Below are 9,841 nucleotides of genomic sequence, written 5' to 3' on the forward strand. Positions count from 1 at the left end.
TTAGGAAGCACTGAGACATACAGTTCCTTACCCAAGTTCAGCAAATTTAGGCTGATCCCAGGCAGGGGCGTATCTCTCTAGGGCCATTGTTTATGTACTTTTAGGGAAGTAAGTTCTTCCAGAGGCTCGTTGCATCATTCAGATGCTTGAAATGGGCCTCCACCCATCATCACCATCATATGAACATACAGACCACAGGGTTTAGGTAGACACACAGCACCTTCCCTTCGGTGTGCTAGCTCCCACGTGCTTCCTCTCCATGGTGGGCTAGGAGCTGGAAAAGTCTATAAAGGAGGTCAGCTAAAAATTGCTTAGATGTGATGACTGAATTAGCAAAATATTGCTTATTGTCTAGGTTACTTTCCTATTGCTGTGTTGAAACACCAAAAATGAGGCATTTTATAGAGAAAGTGTTTAGCTGGCTTACAACTTCAGAGGGATACAATCTCTGGCCATTATGATGTGGAGAATGGCACCAGGCAGGCATGATGTTAAAGTAGTAGCTGAGAGCTTTTGTTCTGATCCACAAACCTGAGGCAGAGAGAACTCACTGGGAATGGCAGGAGCTTTTGAAACCTCAAAGCCGCTCTTCCTGTAAGTGGCCAGAGGTCACCTGCCAAGATGGTTCGCTACTCTCTTGACCCAGAAAATCCCACAAAATCATGCAAATCAAGAGGTTCAAACCTTCGTGTTCACTTTAAGAACACCCGGGAAACTGCCCAGGCTATCAAGGGTATGCATATCCGCAAAGTCACCAAGTATCTGAAGGATGTCACTTTAAAGAAGCAATGTGTGCCATTCCGTCCGTATAATGGTGGAGTCAGTAGGTGCGCCCAGGCCAAACAGTGGGGCTGTACACAGGGTCAGTGGCCAAAAAAGAGTGCTGAATTTTTGCTGCACATGCTTAAAAATGCAGAGTAACGCTGAACTTAAGGGTTTAGACTTAGATTCTCTAGTCATTGAACACATCCAGGTGAACAAGGCACCTAAGATGCGCCGACGAACCTACAGAGCTCATGGCCAGATTAACCCATACATGAGCTCCCCCTGCCACATTGAGATGATCCTCACTGAGAAGGAACAGATCGTTCCAAAGCCAGAAGAGGAGGTTGCACAGAAGAAAAAGATATCCCAGAAGAAACTGAAGAAACAAAAACCGGGAATAAATCCAGCATAAAATAAATGCAGATAAAGTTAAAAAAAAAAACCAACAACCTCAAAGCCCACTCCCAGTGACATACTTCCTGCAACAAGATATATAACACATCTCCTAATCTTTCTCAGACAGTTCCACCAAGCAGGGACCAAGCCTTCAAACCTATGAGCCTATGAGACCATTTTCATTCAAAATAAAATACTTATTAAAGGGGCAATTATCTATTTAAAAAGAGGTGAATAACAAACAAAGTCCATGGAGACATTAAGCAGAAGCTAATGTATGACATACACAGAGTACTACATATGATGTAGGTTGCTCGAAGTAACACGTAGAGACTTCTGATAAGTCAGACTCTGTCAGGATGTCCCTCGCTGCGTTTACAGAGTACTTGGCGTGTATCTCACAGAAGTGCAATGCTTGGTACAGATGGGCTTCCAGGAGGGTAACTGTTTAAAATATCCACCTGCTTGTTCTTCCTGGACTTTCACTCCTAGAACACTGACTCCTTCAAATGAGAAGTGAGAGGTTGACCCAGGAAGCATTTTTCCCAGCCTGCTCCTTCCTTCCTGACCTCTACCCTGGCCTCTACCATGTGCCATTATTTCTGTTCTGCTCGGTGTCTTTAGTGGCACAGATTTTTATCTGGGGAACAGGAACGTTAGGACACGAGTAAAAGCACTTTTCCACAGAAGGGTAAAGGATAGAGCACTTATTTTAATTTGATCACATTATGGAACCTTGATCAAATCTCCATTATCTATCATGTTTATTCCATGCCCAAAGTCATGAACAGAAATATTATACATGTTATATATCTATTATATATCAACTATATACAGCATATATAACATATCCATTATATATCATACAAAAATTACATATCCATATGCATGTACATATACATTTTATTAGAGCCAGTAGTACTAGGAAAAAAGATATGTATGTGTGTATTGCATAGGTTAGTATATTAGTTGAATATGGATTTACTTATGTAAAGTATGCACAGTACACAACGTATATATGATAAATATACGGCTTTGTGATAAATTTCTTATAGTCATTTGATTCTTTTTAAATTTTTTTATTAAATTTATTTATTTATTCACTTTACATCTCAATATCAGCCCCTAGCCATTTGATTCTTACAAGATATGATGCTTCCATTGATTTTTGCCAAACTCTTGTATCTGCTGCCAATCGATGATAGCTATTGATAAACAATGCATGTAGCGTAGACATGAATGTTAGCTGATATTCTCACTTTGGTTAACAAGTGAAATGGAAGTGAAATATTGAAGATGTGTGTTAGGATCCATTCATTCCCCAGTCACACACACGACTCCGTAACTGATTCAGAGTATTGTTTTGGAACACTGAAGTATCATCTCTCCAAACTGTGTATGTGTTATTCACAATGTAATTTGCATTTAGCACCTTATCCATCGCTTCCTTCTGCCTAGAGAAATCACAAATCAATAAATCTTGCCTTGATCTGTAGCAATTGAATATGTGCATGGCACAAATACTTCCACCTTTGACAAATTTAAATCAACGTTAGAGAGGTATGCCTACATCATTATATAGTGCAAATAAACTTAAGACTATAGAAAATAAATTATAAACTCTAGAGAAATAATGAGCAACTGATGACTTTACAGTTATTGCTGTTTTCACTCCAGTTTAATTCTAAGATATATAATTAAAATTTTTAACAACAACTTTAACAAATGAATCGCAAAATTTCTGAAAATTTCACTATCAGGGTATGAGCTGTTTATTTTCACTTGAAACTAGATATTTTTTAAAAATGTTTTTTATTGGTATTGTTCAGTAAACTATATGGAGAAAGACAGAAAAGGCAGGGGGAAGAAAGGCAGTGTATGGAGAGATTTGGTTTCAGCAGAACAGAGTTCATTTGTGCCAACAGAAACTATCAGCGTGGGCACCAAACGCTTTGAAAATCTTGCCTCAACAGAAGTCCATTCTATGCCCCAATTTTGCTTTCGCCCAGACGTGTATAATAGCTCAGCCTCTGGCTATGGCTGGCATTCAGCTTCTCCATTCACCAACGTGGAGTGCACCCTGAAAGACACTGTCAGCTGGGAGAAGTGGGCACTTCTCCACAACTGATTCCTCCCACCCATCTCCTGGCCCATTCTGCCCTCATCTGAGAGCAGAACAACAGGCAGCCACTCTTTGTTCATGCCTCTATGACTCCAAGGTTGTGTCCTGTCCTAATTTTATACTGAAACTTCATCCCTAATAAAATCATATTAAAAGATGGATCCTTTGGAAGCTAGAGGGCTCTGCTCTCATAAACAAGATTAATGCCATGCAGAAGGGCTGGACATTATGTGCCCCTTTGCTATTCCTGTCATGTGAGGACCCATCGATGGCACATCTGTGTATCACAAGCCTTCTTCAAAGACTGAGTGTCGCTCTTGACCTTTACGACCTAAAGTACTGAGAGAAATACATGTCCATAGTCTGTTATTTATGTTGTTGATTAATCCAGTATTTTGTTATAATAGTGGGTGGGTGGGGGAGGAACTAACTCATTCAGTCATCTTCAGTTGGATCTCTCTCTGTCTAGAGAATGAAACATTGTGACCCTAAACACCAACGAAACATGAATGACGTCATAATGATCTAGAGAAGAAGGCCAGCCCAAGTTTTCCCCATCCTTGCTTGAGACTCTTCACAGACACATTTTGCTTCAGTGTCCCACACGTTATAGATGCTTGAGAAAGGAGGAGAACATATGTCTATGAGAGAAAAAGAATAAAGGGGCTCAGCAGGCCACCTGCATTTGCCTCTAAATAATTATTTTACTGAGCCAGCCCAGGAGTCAGTGTCCCAAGGGTGTTGCCACCAAGTAAATGATGGAAACGGCTTTCTAAAGAAGACAACCTGGACTTGGTGAGGGAAAAATCAGTAACCTGAGACCACACAGCATGACAATCACAGAATCAACAGTAGACCCCTCCTCAGTCTCTAGGGGCACAAGCACAACACTATCCCAGTGCCTGCTATGCTTTCTCATAGAATTCGTAGTAAGAGCAATCTTGACTCTATTGTTTAAATGCCCATGTTTCCCGTTTCATCTTCCCTTGAGTCTCTGAGAGACTTCTATTGCAACTATCCATCATGTGTTCCCCCCACCTTAAGTTCATGAGACTTTGAGCTCTTGAGTGATATAAACAACAGCAGAGTCATATCTGATGAGGTGAGAACACAAACTCGGAACCTGGAGACTTGAATGCTTAACCCGTCTTAGCCTGGCTGTGTCTGGAGGAAGATGTTAACCCTGCCTATGGACTCCATCTTCTGTAACTGCAGAACGAGAATGACTTTTGCTCATTCAAGGAGGCTATAGTAACACATACACACTTCCTAAGACTAGTTCTGGTACCTGGGAGTCACAGAAACAAGTGTAACTGATCATAATGGTGATATTATCAGTAGACATGGCAGAGCCCAGCAGAGAGAGTGCAGAAAGAGAAACTGAATATATGAAGTTACAAAGTAATAAGCACACACCACCAAAGTCCTGTCCCATTTTCCTCTGAAGATTTTCCCCACCTCGCCTGGAACCATCTTCTTAGCCCATGCAGTTATTGTAGTCAACATATATTTGATATGTGCCTTCAGCCTCACCCTCATTTAGTATTTCTTAGGGATACACCCTAGTTATGCTTCCTAAAACATAGCTCAGGGTAATAGATTTGGGTCTTACACATCCAAAAGTATTCAGTAAATTCCTGATTATTTAAATACATAAAATACAGATGGCTTAGTAGATGAAACAAAAAATCTTATTTTAAAATTTTTCTTCTTTTCCCCTGTATCTTTTCACCTTCCACCTACTTTCTATATCCACTATAGCCAGACCTCTGGTAAAAATTTAGCAAGTTTACATCAGCAACAATAATTTTATTCCTGGTTTTGTTAAATCTTGTGCAAATTTTATTCCATTCAATTATTTCATTTGAAGTTAAAAATGAATAACATTGTAAGGTATGGCTAGAATATATGGTGCTGTGTGTGTTGCAGGCATGTGCATACTCTGATAAGGATGCCCACATTCGATCTTATTAGCATCTCACATTTGAAGTAACTTATCACTGTGCCCTCTATGATGAGTCATGGGACTGACTCATCAAACATCATTTGGGTTGTTTTGAGACAGGAGAATGGATGTTTACATTCTGAGCACAGTACTAGGTACAGGGGAGGCCTTGACAGGTTTAGCTTTTCTAAATGTAATGAAAATGAAACAGGTATTGCATGTCCATCTTGTAAATTAAAGAAACTGGATCACAATTCAGTGAAATTCCCCATCCAAGAATAAGCCTCAGGATTCTTGGTGTCTATTTATGTCCTGTGGTGCTTGTTCAAATTACTGGTCAAGGCCTTTCAATAACATCTGATGTGGTTTTAGAAAACTAGGACACAAATTTAAATATGGTTCATGGATTTATTAATACCATTCATACATTCAGTAACTATTAAACTCAGGGCCTTCTGCATGCTTAGTTGTATGTTCTACCATTAAGCTACATTCTCTCCTCCACTAAACGTTTTGATATATGTACTATGTCAAGCACAGAGAACATGATATAAAGCAGAACCTCATCACTTTAAGAACTATCACTGATGTTGGATGTGGGGACTAACAGTAAGGGGACAGATGCACACTATCATCTGGTGATAATGTCTAAGAATGAAAAATGAATCATTCAAAGAGGGGTCTAGGGACCTATGGGGCTACTATTTATATAAGGTTGTAAGAAGATATCTCTCTCTCTGTCTCTCTCTCTCTCTCTCCCCTCCCTCTCTCCCCCCTCCTCTGCAGTGCAATATTTAAACAAGATCATATGGAAACAAATGAAAATAGAATTCCAGACAGGAATAAAAGCAAGAATATAAGCCTCGAAGAGACAGGATGCCATATTGAGCTAGTATGGCCCCAGTCTAGGCAGGAAGGTGCATGGTAAGATAGCATCCAGGTCATCAAGGTCCCAAGACTTTGTAAATAAATGGTACCTTAACCAGTATAAAGTAGTACACTCCAGAAAGGACAGGACTTCTCTGTAGTTTTGAAAGAATCACCCTGTCTGGCTTGAGCCAGAATAGGCGTGAAAACTAAGATCTGCATCCCTAGTCATCTATAGATTTTCCCTCTAAGTCTTTGTTTCTCTACTGTGCAATGAAATGAGCATTGCTGATATGCGGCATTCAAGGAAGGAGGAAAATGAGAGGCCACCAGTTCATACTAAGCTGTGTGTACTCTTTGCTGTCTGTTTGGGGAAAGAGGTTGGAAGAAGGTATAAAGAAAAGTAATGGGGCTCGAGACACCAGCATACCAGTGCAATCAAGCTACTTCTGACTTAATGATATAGCTGAAAATAATTGTGCTACTCACTTGTCAAGTCATTTGTGCCTTTGCCTTGTCCACAACACCTACATCATGGCATTTTTGCCCCACTCCAAATGGTGTCTACTGTCTGACATATTATGCTGTCTATTATCCCACTTGTTACTTGAGTGGACTAGACTGAGCTACTTTTACTTGGTCTTTCTATCCTTGCCACAGGACCTTTGCTTGTGTAGCCATATTCAGCCAGAAAACCTCCTTCCTTTTGCTAGTCCCACCCTTCTCCAGTGTGTAAGAGCTGACACAAGTCTCGAGAGACAGTTCCCTCCCTATCTCTTCTGGCCTAGCCAGGCCCTTCCTCTATCTACCAAGGCTTGCACTTGCCTGATCCATGCCTGTCAGTGCTAACTTGCTCTTGATCTAGCTTTGTCAGCTGTCTCCCTTCACTCCCTAGACAGCCCAGCCTTAGGCTTCTCATGACACATTTGGACAGCACCGGCCAAACAGTAGCCTTTCATTAGATCCTGTCAGTTTGTGATTCGAAGTCACGTCTTGGTCATCTGTTAGTGTGGCTTTTTCCAGATAACTGAAGTTGAGTCTGTCAAATGCCAAATGAACATAGTAAGCTCTTTTTAATAAGCATCTTTTTGAACTGTATTTGACATTTCCAGAAATTCTCAATTCCCATCTGCCATCCCAAACTACGTAATTTCAAAATCAGGCAGAGATGTCATACTATAAGCCCGTTAGCATCTTCAGCAAGCATTGCTGTTCCATAGCAGGTTTCAGTTCTCTCTCTCTCCTCTCATTTTCTTGTGATGTCACCTATGCTAATGTTCAAAACTCCTGCATTCGACTCTCCTAAATGCTATTTTACCAACCATTGTCTTTCAGGAACTGTAATTCTTTCCCAGGAAGCCAGATCACTACGCGTCTCCAGAAAATACTTCATGCATACCATGTAGAAGGTAGGCTCCATCTTAGGCAATGGATTCAGTAAAGCATGGCAGTGCCCTGAATAAGCCTCACATTTTCACAGGCATGCCTGCCTCTCACATGGAGTGGCTGCAACAAAGGCAGGCATATGCTACAATAACAATCAACAAGGTGGAGCATTACTGTATGAGGAGTAAGGCTATGCAGGAAACTTCAGGTAAGGTCGAAGAATGTACAAGAATTCACTAGGAATAAGAGGCAGCCTAAGAAGGGGCTAACTGATGTAAACCAGGAATCTGGACTCACTGTTTAGATAAAACTCATGAGAGATAGTACATATGATCTTTAAGTCTGGGCATTGCTGCCAGCTAATGTGGATGCTCAGGAGGGCTCTTCCAGTGAGTTCAAGATCAAAAGGTCCTGAGTGAGTCAGATCGCTGGGAAATGGGCCTGTAGATAAATAGGTTCTGACTGTGGTCTGACCTATTCTCTATTTGAAAGGCTCTGAGGAACAGCTTTCCTAAGGGATGCAAATACAACGTGCTTCCGAAAGCAAGGGTACTAGCCAACAGAGAGGGGGACTGCAGGGGAGAATGTTTTATGATGTTCTGAGATTCCAGAACTGGAAGGTCTCTTGGGCCTGCTCAAGACTGGGTGGGAGATTAAAGATATGCATAAGCTTCAGGCTTTGTCTAAACCAATATCCAGTGCCACAGTGGAGGCCAATATTCCAACTGTCCTAGATCCTCACGTTTTGTGCTCATTCTGCTACTAAAATGTGCCCGTGAAATCACTATACCTATGCTTATTACTTAGCAAAAGAAATATCTGCTGAGTGTGTGGGGCAGTTAGCCAGTTTGAGCAGACCCAATCCCAGTGGCTTTTTGCAAGTTGCTATCAACAGAGAAAGAATCAAATATGCTTAGCCACAGCACTAGGACAGCATGGTGTCTCCTGGAGATCTGAGCATCAGAAACTATCTGCACTGATGCTCTGTCCTTCCTCATCACCTTTTGAGTTGTTTCTGCTTCTACATCCACTTTCTTAAATGCTTCCAGCAATGTCAAATGTTATTACCTCCTTCTCAGGGTGATCTCTCCCAGCTTACATTCTCTCCCCATTGCCGGGGGAGGTGTGAAAGGCTACTCTCCACCATGTTTCCCCAACTGGAAAGGTCTTGTTAATTTTTCCTCTCCGAAGCCACAAAGCCATCTGTAGTATTCTCTTCTCTTCTCTTCTGTGTGGCTTCACTGAAGCACCTCGCCTGCACCAGGCTTCTAGAAACTGATTTCTCAGTGAATAACACAGGAGACCAGATGCTAGGCAACCATTTGGGTTCTGTTGGGAACTGCAAAAGCAGACCAGAGATTCAAAAATCCCAAACCATTATGTCTGTAGACTCTGAACTGCACTCCCAGAGGGGCACTCTACCCTCTGAAGACTCTCCTCATCCTTCAATAAATAGCACAAGTGTTATTAAACTATGCTTTTGGAAATATTTGTACCTCCTAGTTAGTGAGGCTAAAGTAGTATACAAACTCGCTGAAGTCCCGTAACTCTATGAACCTTCCATTTATTGGGGAGTCAAGGGACATCTGTGAGTTTGTATAGTACAATACTTATGTATGCTCATGTGTACATTTGTAACATGCATACACATTGTTACCTTGGTTAGAATGTGAGAGCTTTGGTAAATTCCCTGAAGATCAAGAAATACAGAAGTAAAATCAAAACAAGGAGAAAGAAGGGGGCAGTGAATTGTAATTTATGCGAAGCAGTGGAGAAAAGTATGCAAGAGGAGATCACACCTGGAGAGACAGAGAGTCCTAGTCATAGTGAGGGAATGGTTCTTGCAGGGAGCGGGGGGGGGGGGAAGAGCAGCCATAGCAAGATACAAAGAGCAGTAGGTGGGGGGAGGGGGGTTACTGAAGTCTTTCAAGAACAATGAGGATGCCTGAGTCGTTGGAGCAGAATGGATGGGTGGGTGGATGGATGCATGGATAGATAAATGAATGGATGGATGAGGAGAAACAAGCAGGAGAGTGTGGGGTAGTGAAGTGGACCATATCAGGATGAAGCACAAGCTATAATGGGAGAGGAGAAAGATCTCTGTGTATCAAGGAGCAAAGCTTCCATATACTGCATAGTGCAGTATAGCATGGTTTAATATATTCTAGATATTAATATATTCTACTACTGACTGGACAATGACTGTGGACATCTAAGTTGTAGAGATGATAAAGTGAAGGCCAGATGGCCATGTCTTTGCAGCTCTCCTGGCTCAGTCCCATGTAGACATGGCCAATGTTGCTTAGACACATCCCAAGGACAGAGAGAATGTGCACTCAGATGCACCCACACCATCCTTT

General features: G+C 41.5%; 1 pseudogene; it reads left to right on the forward strand.

Moving 5' to 3' along the window:
- The first annotated feature begins 603 nt into the window (after nt 1-603).
- On the forward strand, nt 604-1,177 carry LOC110307299 (large ribosomal subunit protein uL22 pseudogene; annotated as a pseudogene).
- Nucleotides 1,178-9,841: the final 8,664 nt, after the last annotated feature.

This window comes from Mus caroli, unplaced genomic scaffold, assembly GCF_978045245.1.
Source record: "Mus caroli unplaced genomic scaffold, Mus_caroli_1 scaffold_14, whole genome shotgun sequence".
In the NCBI taxonomy this organism is placed as follows: domain Eukaryota; kingdom Metazoa; phylum Chordata; class Mammalia; order Rodentia; family Muridae; genus Mus; species Mus caroli.